The sequence below is a fragment of the Narcine bancroftii genome, chromosome 1 (genome assembly GCF_036971445.1).
Source record: "Narcine bancroftii isolate sNarBan1 chromosome 1, sNarBan1.hap1, whole genome shotgun sequence".
NCBI lineage: Eukaryota > Metazoa > Chordata > Chondrichthyes > Torpediniformes > Narcinidae > Narcine > Narcine bancroftii.
Window position 1 is genome coordinate 31,648,643 of NC_091469.1, and position 16,620 is coordinate 31,665,262.

The 16,620-nt window shown below is 40.2% G+C and overlaps 1 long non-coding RNA gene across 4 annotated transcripts in view; it reads left to right on the forward strand.

Annotated features, from left to right (window-relative positions):
* The window catches only part of LOC138764875 (uncharacterized), a 127,376-nt gene extending 118,714 nt beyond the window's left edge, over positions 1–8,662 (forward strand). For all 4 annotated transcript variants that reach the window (XR_011358379.1, XR_011358369.1, XR_011358348.1 and 1 more), the window contains 2 exons: positions 3,574–3,633; positions 8,296–8,662. This is a non-coding gene — a long non-coding RNA (uncharacterized lncRNA). The remainder of the gene's footprint in view (positions 1–3,573; positions 3,634–8,295) is intronic.
* The last annotated feature ends 7,958 nt before the right edge of the window (positions 8,663–16,620 follow it).

Consider the following 16,620-nt stretch of genomic DNA (forward strand, 5'->3'; position numbering starts at 1 on the left):
TGACTTGAGCAGTCGCTGCCTCATGTACTTAGAGTGGACCCCAACAACTAGAGTGTCCCAGATCTGTTCTTCCTCATGAACATGACCCATAGCCACTTTGTACCTGGACTTCTAGGCAAGCATCCACAGATCCAGCCATCGATGGTCTCTCCTGGCTACTGGTGACATAGAACGAGTTAGTGCCTCGCTAGGACCTCATTCTGCGACTTCAGGTACCTAGCCTTCAATGCCTCGATTGCAGCATCATGTGTAGAGTAGTCCTGATGACTGCATACCCTTTCATTCCTACCCTTGACACGAGTGTTGACCTCCTGAGTTCATCAGTGTGGAAGACGTCTCTGGTCGCATTCAGGTAAACCTGGAAGCAGTTTACCCAATATGTGAAAAACAGGGTTATAAGTGAGCAGATGTGTGCGGAGCAGGAAGGCGGGGCCAGCCATCAGTACCACACATGATGAGTTTACTGCAGCCCTTTGTTGAGAGAAAACTGCATTGTCAATTCCATGTGCACTCCTCCAAGTCCAGTGAATTGCATTGTGTTGACTATGTGATGTGCTCTACACTGTCCAATCAAATGCATAGTGACTTTTCAGTTTGTGGGGCCCCTTGCCTTCTGTTTACCCTGACCTGTTGGTTTGTACCCTGCTTCATTGTAATGCAGAGGCACAAAGACACCTTGAAGAACAACATCTCCTCTTTTGACTGAGAATTTTTAACCTACCATCGGAACATCAAATTCTAAAATTTCAGCTAACTTCCTTTTCAAAACTGACCACTTCTCTGACAAATCAACAATCTGTATTGTAACAGCACTGATTGAGCACCCCTTACAGACAAATAAAGAATACACTCACTAGTTTCATTCAGCACACCATGAAGTCGACTTTATTATTCACTAGACACAACATTGCATTCTTTAACTCCCAAAACACCACCTGACTAAATCCCTCCAACCTTCTCATTGGTTCACTGCCACATGGGTGACCCTGACACTCGCTCTCCTCTTCCTGATGAAGGTAAGTACACACCACGACAGCCACCTCCCCCTCCCCCCCCCCATATCAACCTCCGAGCCATGCAAGGAGCCAATTGATTGGAACTTTCCTGCAACTTGGAAGGTCTGGGAGGCTGACAGTTTGGCCCGACCTTGTACAATAATGCAAGACAGGTGATGCATAGTCCAACTGGCAAGGGTGAAAATGGTCCTCTGATTTTTGCTCTGGTACAGAACATGGACCATCGATATATATATCAGCTTCAACCTGTTGATGGAAACTCAGCTTTTCCATTCCTGTCGATCTCAAAAGTATTCAGGTATTGTCATGAGACCTGTAAAGGAACATCGTAAATAGGATGAAGCAGTTTGCAAACAGTATCGTGCCCAAGGAACATCTGAATACAACATTGTAAATCATTCAGCACATATACTGCAGGGGACACCTGCCACATAGGAGTAGGTTGGTGTAATCTCATGTTTTCGCGAAGATAATCAACATAACTAGCCGGATCATACAGTGTTGTGCTTGGAGTCAGTTTTTCAAACTCATCTGGCAAGGTTAATGTAGTGCTATGTACTAGCTCTGCCGCTGAATGTCCAAGATCTTCCTTAACAGCAGTACGCACTCCAAGGAGAACCATGGGCTAACGTTCACTCCACATAGATGCATCACCACTGCTGTTAATGCTGCTTCCAATTGTCGATGGAACTGCTCAATGAGGCTGTTGGCCAATGGATGATGAGCCATAGTGCAAATATGGATTGTGCCCTGAAGATCAGTGAGAGCTCGGAACAACGCCGACTTGAACAGAGACCCTTCATCGATTTGTGTTAAAGATTGGAGTTTCAAAAGATGAAATCTAAGGATCCATGAAAGCCCTAGTGACTCTCTGCAGAGATGTCAGTGATAGAATTAACTCCTGCCACCTGGTAGTCCGGACTTTGCACATGAACAGATCAGAATATCCCGGAGATGGTGGTAGTGGCCTTACCAAGTGTAGGTGCACCTGATAGAAACTGAATCCATAACAACAAAATCCCTCACCTTAGATTTCATGTGTCTGGAGAATTTAGAACATTGACAAGGCAAACAGGTCCTTGTCCATAATCTAACATCCCATTTAACTTGAGGCCAGATAAAACATTATGTAACTAGTTTGATTGATGCTCTTCTACTAGGATGAATTAGATTGTGAAGAGACTCAAATCACTCCTGCCTCAGCCTCCAGCACAAAAGGCCTAGCTAGGCCTTTCTATGGAAAAATCGCAGACTAAGGTTTCAACCGATTCATCCAGAGTTGAAGATGGAGACCAGAATTGATCTGACGATACTGGATGAGATGGGATCGGTGTGCTGTGCGCGAGCCATGACAGTGAAATCGATGGCAGAACTTGTATGTAAGGCATCAATGTCGCTCCTGGACAGGGTGTTGGCCATAGCATTAGCTTTTCCTCGGATGTGCAGTATGTTCGATTGGAAAATGATAGGATGAAGTCCAAGTGCCGAGTCTCTCTGGGCGAGTAGAATTGTGTGCCTGTACTCGCAGTATGCATAAGAGGCTGGTAGTCTGTATAAATGGTGAAAGGACAACCTTCCAATAAAAAGTGGAAATGTTTCACCGTGAGATAGATGGCCAAGAATTCTCATCCAAGCAAAAAAAAAAATGCCAGTTTCCAATTGCTCACAGACTCATTGTTCTAAAACTGCTCCCACGGCACTGACCGATTAATCTGTGGCAAGAGAGAGCAAGGGGTTAGAATTTTCATGTACATGCATTGTGGCATTTGCAAACACAGTCTTCACATCATTGAAAGCACTTGTGGCATCGTCTCCCAAAGGTAATGTTCTTTTGGACATGGACCTATCGGATCGTTTTAGTAGTTCACTAAGGGGTAATAAAGATGCTGCAGCATTTGGCAGGAATCACTAATAAAAATTCATCATGCCTAAAAAAAATCATTGCAACTGGCCAAACATAGCGGGAGTAGGAAATTCTCGAATCCTTAGGACTTCTGATACCTTGGGTAAAATACCGTGTTGTGTTACTCTATGATGCAAAAATATAAGATCAGCGGTGCCAAAAGCTAATTTACTGGGATTGATTACAATGCCAAGGTCATCAAGCCTCTGATACAATGTGAAAAGGTGGTTCTTGTGCTCCTCTTCATCCAACTTGCACCCAGAATATGGTCGATGCAAACAAACACAAAATCAAGACTAGTGAGTCTGTGGTACATAACCATTGGAATGTCAGAGCTGCATTCCAGAAACACAAACTTGCTGAAAGGGGTAATTCTTGCTGTCTTCATGACATCAGAAAGCTCAAATGGAATCTAATAGCATGTACTAGATCTATTTTCACAAATACATGTTTGCCATGAAGGTTTGCTGAAAACCTCTTGCAAATTGGGGATGTTGTATTGCTTGGGGCACAATAATCACCAAAAGGCTGCCAATCCCCAGGAGATTTTTTTTGGAAACATGTGTAACAGTGAAGCCCAGCAGATGTTAGATCTATGGACTATGCCTGCCTCTTGTATGTGGTTAAATTTTCATTTTGTGATTTTTTTTTAAGATAGTCCAGAGGTAATCTACAAACCTGTACTACCACCAGAGGACTCCAAATCTCTATATGGTGAGTTACTGTAGGTTGACTGTAGATTCCGTGGGGTCACTAAGTAAGAGAAACACTTGAGCAAGGATTGGAAAAGGTAGGAGCCAGGTTGAAGGCTCATCAGGTAGCTGATATTGGAGGGAAGACGCGTGTAGCTCATTTGCATACAAGAGCTGAGGTCCACGACCCAGCAATTTTTTTTTTCCCGAATCCACCAACAAAGAAAAATGTGACAAGAAATACCCTTCCAAAATAGAATTTCCATGTTTGCAACCATGAAACCCACCAAAAAAATGTCTTGAGATTGAAATTGAAGTTGAGTGATCTCCGGTCATAAGTTTGAATATGAAAATCATTCATGGCTGAAGGAACACGTGACATATTGAGGTGTTTACATTCCTCTGTGGTTGGAGTGACCACTGAAATCTCTGTACCAGTATCAACAAGAAACTGAGAACCTGAAAGGCGGTTTTTGCCTCTACTGCCAGGTCTGGTCATTTCCCAGCTGCCATTTGTAGAAGTTGCAAGATGGTCTCAGCACCAAATCTTTGATGCTTCCAACAAATACGCCATCTAGACCTCCACAATTCCAAACAGATCGACAGAAATAATTCAATCGCATGCCCCCCAAAAAAAAGACTTGATCATTCGCTGCTCCAACTCAGTTATCTTTGATTGATCTAGTGCTGGCACATCCTTCAATTGATTAGGTGTTGGTGCTTCATGAGGCTCAGTAAACAGCTATCCCAGTTCCATTTGCTCCTTTTGACTAGGGGAAGAAGCCTACCCTTCTATCTTCAATGCAAAAGTTGTGGATATAATGAGGTTGGCTTTTGAAAAACCCTCACCAAATGCTCTTGGACACAATGAGGTAAACATCGAAGGAAAATGACCTTTGACAGGGTCTGTTCTAACTAGCCTGCGCCACCTCCTCAAAATCTGTGATAGTGCCTGTTGCCTAGTCTGTCATCAGCTAGTAATTGGGCAATATCAGTCTGCCTAGATGGCTGAGTACCTCGCAGAATAGCTGCCTTAAGCATGTCGTGGGGAGATTACCATCCAGATCCACTAAGACATCCTTCACTTCACAGGCAATCTACTCTGGAAGACGCTCCACAAGTAAACCATACTTCACCTTCTGATTCGTCACAGTGAGGGCAATGAAATGCCCATCGAGGATCATGAACCATGTTGGTGCATTATTAATTTAAAAAAAGAGGGGAATCTTCAGTTTGATCTCCCCAACTGCTCCTGTTGGGGGTTTATCCTCCTCGTGCATTCAACTCCCCAAACACCACCCAGCTAAACTCCTCTGACCTTTTCATTAGCTCATTGCCACATGGGTGATCCTGAGCATCACTCTCCTCCCGCTAAAGACTGAGACAGTATTAATGGCTCAGCTTTTGCCTCTTCAGGAGCTGACCCACAGCATCTCTACGTCTTGCACTCCTTTATTTATATTATCACGCTGTTGACATTAATCAATTTTTTTTTTTAATTTAGAAATGCAGCAGTCCTTTCCTGTCCATGAGCCTGAGCCACCCAAATGTGCCCATGCGGACAATAACCTACTATCCTCGTAATTCTTTTGAATGAGAGAGGAAACCGGAGAAAACTCATGGTCAAGGGGAGAATGGATGAACTACTGGATTCAAACCAGGACATCCTAAAACATTGCGTGCTGCCCCAATTAATAGCAACTTATTCTAACAGTAACCCTACCCTCATCCAAATACAGATATTTTCATTGTCCTATCCATTTTCTTTGTCCTATCCATTTTCTTCCTCTACCTTCTTTGAAACTTGAACTGTTTTTCTCTCTTTTCTACATGAAAATTTTACTATCTCTCCTTCCAGATGTTGCTTGTGCAGAAGAGGGTTTCTGTAGTTTGTTTTTATTTTTGGTCGAAAGCTTCTACCTCTTTAAAATTCGCGTGAGCTCATCAACCCCACATTTTTACTCTTAGTAAGGCCTTGGTTTTTAATATTTCCTCCTTTTGTCCAAATCTCTTCATTGGGGTTTGCTCTCCATTTACTCTAAAACCTCCATTATCCAGAATTCAAACAACCAGCAAAAAAAATTGCAGAAAATAAATATGTAAAAAATACGGAAGATTAAAATTAGTGTGCCTTGCCATTAATATGCTAATCACGCAATATTCAATCTCAAGCAACTGGAAAATTCTCTTATCTGGCATCTACCAATCCCCATAGGTTCCAGATACCAGGTTTTAATGTATGCATAATTTCTAATGGCACTTTGTCTGAAATATCTGAGTTTTCAATTCTGCCATGTTGATCATCACCAAATGTAATCATCAATGATTAGCTGCTTTTAGCTGTGAGATTTTAAACAGAAATAAAGAAAAAACTTTTTTTTTAAATGAAATGCACACTTATCTCTGGAGTGGTTGTTCATACATAATTTTTCCAAGAACTTTTACACTGCCTTCCTGTGTTGCAGTTTGTCAAAGGGCGAGCGTCGTATTCATTAGTCCAGTTTTTTAGTGTCTGCGGTCAATTTAGACTGCAGCAACTCAGTTTATATTTTTAAAAAAATGTGTTGGGGTCTTGGTAGATAAGTTATGGGATGGAATTCAACAAATAAATTCCATCAGGGTATTTTTACACTGCCAGCAGAGCAGAAAATTTACCTAAATTTTCTACTTCTCAGCAGCTGTCTAAAAGGGCCTTCTACCTCTTGCCACTTGATCTAACTCCATTATCTTGATGTGGCTCAGCACCTATTTAGTAACTTCCAGTGAAATTTCTGAGGTGCGTTTATTATGCTAAAGGAACAAAGCCATGCTGTATCTAAACCAATATTTATTCTTTAAAATTTAACATTTAAATTTAGACATACAGCACAGTAACAGACCATTTTGGCCTATGAACCCATGCCGCCTAATTACATCTGATTGGCCTACAACTCCAGTACATTTTTCAATGGTGAGAGGGAACTGGAGCCCTCAGGAAAACCCACACAGACACAGGGAGAATGTACAAACTTCTTAGACAGCACGGGATTCAAACCCTGGTCCTGATCACTGGCCCTGTAAAGGTGTTGCGCCAACCCTGCTGCCCTAACAAAGTAATATTGAAAACCATAATTTTAATCTCTTGAATTAAATTTCTGTATGTGTTGTTGCTTTGTCATGTGAGAATATTCAAGTATAGGTCTAACAGAACTAGAATAAATTTCATATATATTAAATATAACAGTGCTTTATTGGTTACAAGAAGCATGGAAAGAATGGAAAATTTGTACCAATTTTACCTGAGGAAATGATGAGTTTCTTATAACCTGAAGCAAACGGAAGGGATCTTGATATTCAATTGATGAGCAATATTAGAAGTGATTCCCTTGACAGAGTTCATCTTCTGAGCAGTAATGATTTAAAAAAAAAAGCATTCTGCTCAGAATTCAATTATAGCTTATGTCTGTCTCCAGTGATTGGCTGACAGAGATAACATTTCTATTAATAGTGGTGTGAATGTGAAGCGAAGGGCATCACTTTCAATGAAATCAGACAAGTTGACGATGAAGGTGGGAAACTGAATCTAGTCAAGCATCCAAAGAGACTTGTGCCTAAGCAATCTAATAGGAAGAAAGACATTCAGTTATCATTATTCAGTACCTTCTGTTCCTTCAAGAAGTAACTCACACAATAAAAAGGGCCTCACAGAAGTTTTTAACATGTTCATGGTTGAGAGATTATGAACATCACCAAGGAATCCAAGCTTATTCTGAAGACAAACTGATTCATTGCAATGTTATGACTAAGCATAATCATAACAATGTTTTGAAGAGGTATTGGATGTTTGGCAGTGCTTTTTACACAACTTTTCGGGTTATTGTAAACACACACAAGCCTCAAGATTGTTACTCAATGTTTTCCTTTTGGTTTTAAAATACATCTGAGGGTCATCCTAGCACATTTGTGAAAGTCACATATGCAAAGGCTTCAAATGTGAGGTGCACAGAAGAGGGTAAGAGGGTTTTCCCTCTGTAAGCCACTGGCTTTTTTGGGGGGTCACTCTTAAAGATAAACATCCCTAAACCAGCAACAGTTTTCCAGCTGCAGGGAAGTGTTAGCAATGAATGCTGCAATTGATGGGAAGATGCAGGAGAATGTTCCCAGAGTAGCAGAACTCTGGTGGTGAATAGTTCCTGCAGGAGACAGGTGCTGTGGTGAACCTCCAAAGTTTTAAGTGGGGGATCTTGGAGGGAGGCATCAGCACCATTGAAAGGGTTGCAATGAAGACAAATGTCTAGTCTTTACAGACTACTATGGGATGAAGAAAATGTATAGGTAGTCATCACCTTTTGACTTGCACAAGTTATGTTCACCTTTACATATGACCGAATTTTGATAAAATGCTGTACATGTGCTGAGATTCTTCATTAAAGGTTCATTCGATGAACATACCTCATTAAGACATGTGAATCCGACTTGCTATCAATCCAAGTTATGACCATTTCTTTGGTTCCGATTACAGTCATGAGTTGAGGACTACTTGTAGATTGAGCCACACACCTTTTAATATGGAATTTGTATCTGAATGACTTCAATGGCAGTGGTATTAGCAATTGCTAAAATGCAGATCAATGATAATCTGCCAAATTTGTTCACTCGTTCCTTTCAATCCATCTTACCCTAATGTCTTCTTTATCTCTTTCAGGTCCTCCCAAGGCCAACTACAACCACTGAAGGTCGTCCCAAAGCCAAGTACAACCAAGGAAGGACGTCCCAAGGCCCACTGACGGACGTCCCAAGGCCCACTGACGGACGTCCCAAGGCCCACTGACGGACGTCCCAAGGCCCACTGACGGACGTCCCAAGGCCCACTGACGGACGTCCCAAGGCCCACTGACGGACGTCCCAAGGCCCACTGACGGACGTCCCAAGGCCCACTGACGGACGTCCCAAGGCCCACTGACGGACGTCCCAAGGCCCACTGACGGACGTCCCAAGGCCCACTGACGGACGTCCCAAGGCCCAGTACAATCACAGTCGAATTTTAAGAAATTAAAATTCACATGATCTGACTGCTAAGGAGAAAATTGATGCTTACACATTCTGGTTCAGTTGAATGTATAAATTACACCCAAATGCTCCCTCATTGAGAGGTCCGCCACCTGACCAGGTTCATTCCCCAGAACCAGATCCAGTATTCTCTAGTCGGCCGATCCACAGGCTGTGTCAAGAATCCTCCTTGTACAAACTTGATAAATTGAGCTCCATCTATCTCTCCTACAGTCAGGAAGTGCCAGTCAATATTAGGGAAGTTGAAATTACCCATAATTTCAACCCTGTATTTCCTGCACCATTCCAAAGCTGCCTGTTTATCTGCTCCTCAATGTCCTGAGGGCTATTTTGGGGCCTATAGACTACACCAAGCACAGTGATAGCTCCCTTCCTATTTCTGACTTCAACCGATACTAACTCAGTAGATACTCCATCTGCAGAGTCCACTTTCTATAGATGTGATACTATCCCTAGCCAGTAATGCTACTCCACCCTCTTTTTTACCTCCCATCCTATAATTTTTACAACACCTAAACTCTGGTACCTGCATCAACCAATCTTTCCCTTCTTCCAGCCAAGTTTCAGTAATGGCCACAACGTGGTAGTTCCATGCTTTAAGTTCATCCCCTTTATTCCTAGTGTTCCTTGTGTTGAAACCCTCTAACTTGCTACCTTTGTTTTGTCCCCTGTCTGAACTTCCTCACCAAACCAAAGTACACTGCATCATGCTTTTGTCCTTCTACCCTAATCTTTGCATTCATATTCTGATTCCCATCCCCACTCCCAAACTAGTTAAACCTTTCCCAACAGCTCTAACAAACCTGCCCACCAGGATATTAGTCTTGTCTATTGCTCACGACTTTGGGAAATTTATCTGAAAGTAATTAATCAAAAGTATCAGGGTGATGCAGTAGTCACAACTCCAAGGACCCAGCTTCAATTTTGGCCACCGATGCAGTCTATGAAGTGTTATGCATTCATTCAGTGACTGTATGGATTTCCTCTAGGTGACCCATTTTTCCAATGATGTGCTGATTGGTTAACTTCAACTCTAAATTATCCATGTATATAGCAAATTAATTTAAGGCATTGGTGGGCAGAAGATGATAAGTTACAGGACTTGATGAAAGGGGTTGAAAGGAATTGCTCTCTTGAGAGGTAATGGACTCTTCCTGTTTCACAATAAATGCATTTAATAATTCCTCTTCCATCTATGTACTACTAAGGTAGGTTTGTGAAGGGATATCCATGTACACTGCCCTGTGCTTGATAAAGTAATGACAATGTGGAGGACCCACGTTCATTGTTTAGGACACAGACCTGGAATCTTATCTCAGTATTTTCTTTGTGGCTTGAAGCACCATTAAATTTCTGTTAATGTGCATATTTGGTATCAGCTAAAAAAAAATAATTGAACGTATTTGTAATATGCAAACTTTCTTAGAACCATAGAACACTAGAGTGAGCATCAGCCCCTTTGGCCCATCTTGTCTGGGCCAAACTATTATTCATCATAGTCCTATCAACCTGCATTTAGACCATACCCCTCCATCCATGTACCCATTAAAATATCTCTTAAATGTTGCATTCTAACCCTTAATGACCTCTTGAGTTGGCAACTCATTCCACATGCTCACTATCCTCTGAGTGAAGTTCCGCCAATGTCCTCCTTAAACATTTCACCTTTCACCCTTAACCCATGCCCTCTCAGTCTTGTCTCACCCAAACTCAGTGGAAAAAGCCTGCTTTTACCCTATTTATACCCCTCAACATTTTGTATACCTTGACCAAATCTCCCCTCATTCTCCTATGCTCCAGTAAAAGAGTCCTAACCTATTCCGTTTCCCTATAACTCAGCTCTTCAAGTCTCGGTAACATTTGTATCCATTTTCAATATTATTGATATCTTTCCTGACAGTAGATCACCACAACTGCACACAATCCTCAAAATTTGGCCTCACCAATATCTTACACAACTTCACCAGTAACATCCCAACTCTTGTATTCAAGAAAGACCCATGTTTCAAAAGCTCATTATAACTCTATCCGTGAATGATTCCACTTTGAAGGAATTGTGTATCCCAGATCCCTCCATTCTGCTACACTTTGCAGTTCCCTACCATTTACAGCACAAATCCTACCCTGGGTTGTCCTCCCAAAGTACAACATCTCACACTTGCCCACTTTAAATTCCATCTGCCATTTTGCAGCCCATTTTTTACAGATCTTGCTCAAGCTTTGAAAGCCTTCCTTGCTGCCCACTACGCAATAAACTTAGCGTCAAATGCAAATTTGCTGATCTAATTTACCACATCATCAAAGTTATAGATGACAAAAATCAGAAGACCCAGCAACAAACCTTGAGGAACATCACATATTATAAGCATCCAGTTAAAGAGGTAATCATCTTCTATCACTCTCTGGACTCTCCCACAAAGCCAATTTATTACCTTATCCTGAATACCAAGTGACTGAAATGAAGCTTGATAGCAATGAAGAGGTCACCATGTTCTGCAGCTAATGTTCTTTCCTATCATCCCAGCAAACTTTAGTCACATTAAGCAAGGAGCTCTACATTTGTTTTCTTGAGAATGATATTTGTGTGGCTGCAAGAAGTAAGAATTTCAGTGCAATTGTACTTCAGTGAATGAAAATAAACTCATAATCTCTCATTTATTTTTAAAATATTTTAAAATGGTGATTAATGTCTGTAACAGACATACCAGATATTACTTGAAAGCAGAGAGTACCATATATTTCTATACATGGGATCTGACAAGCAGCGCACTTCCTGTCACTTTCGTCAAGAGGAAATGAGGTAAGGCTAGGTCTCTCCGTGGGACAAAGGATTAAGAACTCTGCACTCAAGGACTGCAGTGTGGGTCCTTTGATGTGAAAGGTTAAATCAAATCCCTGACTACCCTCAAATGAATTAAACTTGGTTAACATTTCCTAAACATAAAATTGTAACTCCAATAGTAACTGCTAGGATATGCAGTATGCACAAATCAGTAAGAACATTTAGGAGTCCTAGAAAAATTTTAATTGACACCAAATCTCGCAAGCTTCCCAATATCTGTTCCAATCCAATCTTTTCCAATAGGGTGGCATGATTAAGGTAGTGGTTAGCCCAATGATGTTACAGCACCAGTGATTGGGATCAGGGTTCAAATCCCACATTGCCAATAAGGAATTTATACATTCTCCGCGTGTCTGCATGGGTTTCTTCTGGATGCTTTGGTTTTCTTCCACTGTTTTAAAAAAAACATACTGGGTAATGTAGGTTAATAGGATGTAATTGGATGGCACAGGCTGGTGGGATGAAATGACCTGTTATTATCCTTAATAATTTTAATTATCTTTTAATTAAATTTAAAATTCTATTCAATCCTGGATAGAGTACAAATTTCCCAGAGGTTTCCAACAGTTACACCTGGTTCCTGCTTAAACTCCATGAGGCTGGATCTAGAATGAGGTTAGTGTGCAGCAATTATTTTTTTAATTTGGTATGCAAAATGTAAATGCCAGATATTTATTGTTCAAGCCTAATTGTCACCAGTACCAAGGAAAGAGTTTAGAACCAACTTCACTAGTTGATCAAAAGTGTCATATAAACCAGAAAGAATGACGAAAGTGCTTCCTTGGAATTTAAACCAGATGGTGCTTTTCAAAAATTGACTATTAGTTATGGCTATTATTACTAACTTATTATATTTCCTATTTTTAAATTTAATTATATGATTTTAAAGTCCCAAAACTGTCATGTTGGGATTTTAACTCCTAACCAAAGATCATTTCCTCCTCTGCTCTTCCACCCCCCCACTCCCCCCGGAAATTGTTGTCTGAAGATGGTGAACAAAATTATTCAGGACCTCTTCCACCTTCCACACAGCAGCTTTCAGCTGTTCGCGCTGGTGAAAAGATAAAGGAATATCAGAGCCGGCACCACCAGGCTGAGGAACAGTTTCTTCCCACAGTCAGTGAGAATGCTGAACGACCAAAGGAACTGCTTCCGCTAAACATCCAAGACTCTCTAATTTGAACAAAGCAAAATGTATTTATTTATTTGTATAGGTGAAATATTTGTCCTGCAAAAGTTGATCTTGCAAAATTAAAATCAAATACATGATTATGAATTGAGAACATTAAAAATATTGAACATCTTGTTCAGCTGGTTCAGACATTTCCTCATAAGACATTCTATTGAATGTCTATCTTGAGGTGTGCAGGATCTTATTGATCAGGTCAGATCCAGCTTCATTTCAAGAGATTCTCATCTCTGGTTCCACCAAAAATAACAGTGGGCTTGGCAGGTGGATTGTTAGTGTGAGTTGTGTGTGCTGGTCAGTAGAAATTCTGACCTTATAAACCCATGACAATATTTGGCATGAGAATCAGACCAATCAATGATAATGTTAGAGATCATATGTTTGTGACTAACTACTGCATGTGTAAGTTTTCCTTCCTGTTGAAAGTAGCTAAGATTCCAAAGTAATTCAGTGAGTATAAATTGACTGTGATGCTTAACAACTGTGTGTTGTCCATCTTTGCCCCATTTCTTTGATATGAAACTTCTTATGACTTTATAATATTAATACCTTCAGAGGGTATAACTGTAAATTAGGATGTATCTAAAATGAACACTAAATTACAATTCTAGTAATAAAGTTCATTTGGTTGATGGTATTCAAACTATCATATTTTCTGTCTGATTGAATGGATACCAAAGTTTCAAGAAATTCATCAGAGGTTGCTCCTATTAGATTCATGAAATAATGGCATAACCTTGATTTCTCTTATGACATTTGGGCTCCATTAAATTCAAAGAAACCAAAGAATGGTGTTAAGAAGAAACTGATAAGAATAGGAAGGTTTAAAGAATAGAGCTATTTGCTGACAAGATTGGATGGAGAGGAATCTGAAGAAGCTTAGAGAAACCTTGATACTGTTCTTGCAGTGAATCATCTGTTGTGTGAATTCAATACAATCTTCAAGGTTTGTCTTTTTACTTTTCTAGAGTGATGTTGTATAATCTTAATTAACTATCTCTTCCATGTAGAATTCACTCCCTCTACATTCCTTCCCAGCCTACTTACAATCTTACATATTCATAAACCCTCTTGCGTTCAGTTCACTGACCTCATATTTGTGCATTTTCAGTCTCCATCTGAAGATATTGCAATTTAAAAGATATCCATCTCACTTGCAAATATTAGGGATCCAAGCATGTTAAATCATGTTTCAGCTTGGACACACCATGACAGAATTGTTTTATTAATCTTTAGTTATTATGTATATTGTTTAAAGTTATTTTTGTGGGTTTCGAAAACAGGAACACATTTATAGACACACACAATTACATTCAGAGAGAAGCCACTTTTGGAGACGTTAAGTCTGGTACACAACCCAATAAAACAAGAAGTGATTGTTCATTCAAATTGCTGGGGGAGTGCACGTGTACAGTTATTCTGCTGGTTGAACTGACTAGAAAACTCGGAACCACATTAGCTCATAAACTTTTGGAAGAGATAAAATTCAAAAGCTCAGGAAAACACTTAAATCAAACAAATAGGTCTTTGTTTGATTAATTTATATAAACAGGAAAAAGACCATCTGCCATGATTCATGCTTTTGGGAAAATAAAACAGAATCACTGGTGAGGTCGTGTCACATGATTAAAGACACTTCAAGAAGTTGCATTTTAATATTGCACCAAGAAATATCTGAGGTCAGATTTACAGAGACCATCTCAAGAGGAAGTCCTGTTGTCATGCTCTCTTTATCATGGGAGATTTGAAAAATCAATGGCCACTTGAACCATTTCACTGTCACTTTGCCAAAAGAGGGCAGTTCCACTGTGTTCAATTCTACATGGCAATTCATGTAACCCTTGCCTGGGTTTGTGAAATTATCATGTGAAGAACAGGTTCTGAAACCTCCATGCAAAAGAGGGGAAATATATGGAAAATCATTCGTAGGAAGAATCATTTCTCTGAAAACAACTCTATAAGGACTTTGTGAGCTCTGAGGAGTCTGATGCCACACACCTACTCCATATTTTCTTTTGAGCATCAATTTAAAGAATTTGAGTTTCAAAACAAAACTGACTGAACTTTAAAATCATTAATTCAGAATTATGCCTGAAGTGTAATGTTTTTTGTTTTGCCACACACAGACACATTTGTGCATAGTGGGGTTAAGTTGGAGTTAATTTTAGAGTTAAGTAAGAAGTGTTAATTATTAATAATAATTATTGTTTTGAAGATCCAATTGTTTTGGTGAATTTCCATTGCTGCTGGTCTCGTAAGTAACACACACCGCAAACATATCAGACTTAAGAACATTTTTGACAAAGGGATAGAGGGCTATCGCATATGTGAATGTGAAATATAAAAGGTGAAGCCTCACGAATGCAGCTTTTATAAATATGTTTTTGAAAAGCAAAAAAATGTAGCATTCATTGTTTTGTGCAAAAACTTTTAATTTTAAAGAATAATGCAAGTTTTTGGCTACTATTTCTTCATAATTATCACACAGTGAAGAATCACTTTTGTGAGACTTGTGTAAATGCAGGCATGATACAAAGGAAGATATTTATTTAGGTCTATCATCTCTCAGTTGTAAACAGATGCTTTTCATTCCATTTAGAATAACAAGAATGATTTAATCGCTTGGCAACACAAAAATTGGTTGTAAGTAGGTGCTACTATCTTAGGGTCCCAAATTTTACACTGTAATGGGTAATTTTGAAGCAGATGGAGAATACAAGAACAAGACTAAGGAGGATAAGAGTATTCTGGATATTTGTAGGAAAGATATGTGAGGAATGTTATGCAACTGGAATGTCGCAGAGCAGATTATTACCACATTTAATGCAGGGTCATTGTAACATTTATTGGCACAGTATTTTCTAGTCATGGACAGGTCATCCGGGCAAATGGACTTTCAGTACTGAACCAAGAATTTCAGACTGTGTGGCTAGGCACAATTCTAATGCTATCTACAAATTTGTTGATGACACCGTAGTTGTTGGCAGAATCGTAAATGGCAATGAGGAAGCATACAGGAGGAAAATAGATCAGCATGTTGAGTAGTGTCACACCAACAACCTTGCACTCATTGTCACCAAAACCAAGGAGATGATTGTGGGCTTCAGCCCTTGTCAAGGGCTCAGTAGTGGAGAGGGTCAAGAACTTCAAATTCCTGGGTGTGAACCTCTCCAAGGATCTGTCCTGGTGCCTCCATGTTGAGCCAATCAATAAGAAGGCACTCCAGCAGCTATACTTTGAGGTGCACCATGGAGAACATTCTGGCTGATTGCATCACTGTCTGATACGGAAGAATCATCTGTCTGGTACGGAAGAATCATCTGTCTGGTACGGAAGAATCATCTGTCTGGTACGGAAGAATCATCTGTCTGGTACGGAAGAATCATCTGTCTGGTACGGAAGAATCATCTGTCTGGTACGGAAGAATCATCTGTCTGGTACGGAAGAATCATCTGTCTGGTACGGAAGAATCATCTCCCTAGACAATAATTTTTTTTAGAGGGTTATTAACTAGGCCTGCAACATCATAGCCACTAGACTTCACTCCATCGAGGACATCTACAAGAGGCAGTGTCTTAAAAAGCAGCCTCTATCCTCAAAGACCCCTACCTCCCAGGCCATGCCATCTTCACTCTGCTACCATCGTGGGAAAAAGGTACAGGAGCCTAAAGCTGAGCACTCAGTGACACAAGGACAGCTTCTTCCCCGCTGCCACCAGATTCCTGAATAATCTATGAACCAAAGACACTACCTTACATTTTGTGCACTATTGTTTAAGCTTTATTTTGTAAGGTGGTTTATATGAATATTTTACACTGTGATGCTGCTGCAAAGCAACAAATTTTGTGACTTGTTCATGAAACTGAATTCTGATTCTGAGAATAACGAGGAGGTTTCATGAAGACTGGTGTTGAAATCTATCGAGATGG